We start from the raw sequence: 3,346 nt of genomic DNA on the forward strand, positions 1-3,346 counted from the left end.
CTGTGCAAAAGGAATAGTGCAAAATAGGAGACTTTTTTTTTTAAATAAATAGTTCAACACAACTGAGGGTCCTACAAGCATTTGGACTCGAGGGTTTCTAGGTCTGCATAGCTGAGCTGCCTCACCTGTGGACCCATGATGATGGTCATGATTCCCCTCCCCCCTAATAATCAATACATGGAATCAGCAGTGCCAATGGTCGAATGTGATCATGATGATCCCCTTTTCTAGAGCTTTCCATAGCCCTCTAGAGACTTGATCTGCTTGGGTAAAAACAATAGGAATTTCTTGAAGGTCAATGGTCTGTAATGGTTAAGGATTCTGCATAATTCTTTTGGTTCCCATTTCTAGTAAGACTGACACACTTAGATGACTTTCTTCAATTCATCGAATAGGACCAGCAAAAAGTCTCCACCCATGCCTCTGAGAACATTGGACCGTGCACCCTTGAAGAAGGTTTTGTCACCTTCGTCTTTGAAAATCTTCCTCCAGCAATCAACAGTCCCACTATACATGATGTCTGCCCCTTTGAGCCCAGACTGCATCATCTGCTGCCTCACAGTGTCAAAGGGATAGGAGACTACACCAGCCACAGCTGTCACAGTCTGAGCGATCATCTAGCTAGCTCACCACGATGTGTGTGTTCCTGGGGTCAGGGAACACACCTTTGGCCATACCATACATGCCAAAATAGGCTGCCCTGTAGATGACGATGCCTTGCACAGAGACACTGAAGCCCTGGTACAGGCCCCGTATGCCATCAGACTTTGTGATTTTCACCAGTCTCCCAAGCCTTTGAATTCTCTTTCTGCACCAGATTTTCCAACATCAGCCACCAAATGGGTTCTAGCAAAATCCAGTGGGTAGGCGAAGCAGAGAGAAGTGGCTCCAGCTACCCCACCTGAGGCCAGGTTGCCAGCAAAATACCTCCAGATTTGTGTATGTTTGTCTACACCACCCAGAATCATCTGCTTATACTTATCCTTAAAGGCAAAGTTGAGGGCTTGGGTAAGGAAGTAGTGGTTGACTTTGGCCAAGTTACCCCTCCAGAAGGAGAGAATGCCCTGCTCCTTGGGAATGCGGACTATACAGTCCACGATGCTCTTGTACTGTTTGTCAGCGGCTATCTGTTCACTAGCATTTTGTACCTGCAGCAGCAGCTTGACCTGCCCGATGGGTGCCACAGCCGTCTTGGAGATGGCGGCAGCAATGCCGCCTGCCAGGAAGTCCTTGAAGAAGGAAATGGTCTGCTCTGTCATGGCTGGAGCGGGTGCAGGGCCGGGTGGAAGCACCGAGAGCCAGGAGGGTCGGGCAGCTAGCTCAGCATAGCTGCCGCCAGCACGTGGTCAGTTTGTTTTAACACCATAGATGCATAGAGCTTTGAATGGGAAGTGGGATTTGGTGAGACTGTATAGGCTGGAGTGAAATCCTGATACATCCCAGAGTGATACAGGCAGAGAGTAAAAGTGTATTTGTGTGTCTCCTCCCCCCACCCCCCAAAACTGGGGAGAAATGCGGAATTGTTGGACTTCCCCACCTGGGTTATTGCTGATTTTCCCACAAACATTGAGGACTGCCAGTTTGGAGGGCTGAGCCCTCTATCTAGGTGCTTTCCCTTGTGATGCTCGTTGCTGCAAAGGAGAGGCTAAGCCTATTGTCATTGTGCCTAAGATCCCCACACCCCTCTCAAAGCCTCTTTGTTGCTCAGATGTGCCCCACCACATTCCTAAGCCCACCGGGCAGCTGAACTCACTGCCCTCCCTCCTACGTGGGACATGACACCCAGGGGTGTAAATCCCCCTGGCAACGTGGGCAACAACTCCTGGGGATGAGCCTGGACCCAGCACTGTGGGATTGAGAGGATCTTCTTGATCGAAACATGGAGGAGAGATGAAACAAAGTAAGTTTCCAGTGGCTGAGAGATTTCAAATGGAGTTGAGAGGTCACTCTGGAGGGTATTCCTACGTGCTATACAGATAACACTTTTTAGTTTTTAGTGTTTTGGAATGCCTAGAGGGAAATACCTGAAGCTGTCAAACTGCAATCCAGTAACCTTGATTCTTAAAGACGATTATATAACTTTGTAGCTTGCATGTGTGACTGTGAAAATCTTGTGGCTCACACTCCCTTTATCCAGCGTATGGACAGATAAGTGGAAAAATGGGGACAAAAATTAGACAAAGAATAAGGTAGGATGGAGGGGATGGAAAGTTTTGGGTGTTCTTTTTTGCGTTTATTTTTATTTTTTTGGAGTAAGGAAAGGTTCAAAAATTGACTCTGGTGATGATCACACAACTCTATGATGTTGCTCTGAAAAATTGTACACTGGATGACTGTAGGGTATGTAAATGTATCTCAAAAAATCTGTATTAAAAAAGTAAATGAACAATAGGGGGTGACAAGGGTTATGGGATGTTTTGGGTGTTCTTTTTTACTTTAATTTTTATTCTTATTTTTTCAAGTAATGAAAACATTCAAAGATTGGTTGTGGTGATGAATGCACAACTATATGATGATACTGTGAACGACTGATTGTACACTTTGGATTATTATATGGTATGTGAATATATCGCAATAAAATTACATTTAAAGAAAAAGCACTTCAGCAGCCAACCACGGTTCTTAGGACCAACAACACCATAATTCTGACCGAGGACAAGAGGCCCTGTGGGATCCGACCCCTCCCATTCCTCCAGCATCTTCTCATCTACCTTCCTTATTATTTTCTGCATTCCGGACTCACTCACATTGTCTCAAATCCTTGTTTGCACCATGTTCCCTCCTCCCACAGGGCATTTGCACATGCTGCTCTCTCTGACATACTCTCCCTCCCCTCTTCACACAGTACTTCCTGCTTATCTTGAGATATCAGTAAAAAAAAAACTCATGTTCTCAGGAAAGCTTTCCCGGACTCCCCTACAAGAGGAAACCCCACTGCCAACCCGTGACATGCTTCATATACTATGTACCTGCTTTGTAGCACTTCACACAGCTACAATATTAAAAATTTTATTTATCCTCTAAATAGTATATGAATACACTGTAGGTAAACTTTTTATTGACATGTGAGATATAAACAGAGAAGCCATAACTTGAAAATTCAGCTACATGCACTTCCACACATTGAATACATCCATGTAACCAGCACTCAGAACAAGCAACAGAATATTCCCAGTGACCCAGAAGCCCCCGTCAGGCTCTTCCCAGTTACTACAGCTCCCTCGAAAAGTAATGGCCACTCTAATTTTCTAACACGTGACGGACAGTTTGTTTTTAAAAATTCCTACAATTCACTTATAGCAGGAGTCCCCCAAGCCCCTCCCCAGAATGGGTTTGGTGCATGTCC

At 45.3% G+C, this 3,346-nt stretch overlaps 1 pseudogene; it reads right to left on the reverse strand.

Moving 5' to 3' along the window:
- Positions 1-365: 365 nt before the first annotated feature.
- LOC119505324 lies at positions 366-1,259 on the reverse strand (annotated as a pseudogene).
- Positions 1,260-3,346: the final 2,087 nt, after the last annotated feature.

This window comes from Choloepus didactylus, chromosome 10, assembly GCF_015220235.1.
Source record: "Choloepus didactylus isolate mChoDid1 chromosome 10, mChoDid1.pri, whole genome shotgun sequence".
Lineage (NCBI taxonomy): Eukaryota > Metazoa > Chordata > Mammalia > Pilosa > Megalonychidae > Choloepus > Choloepus didactylus.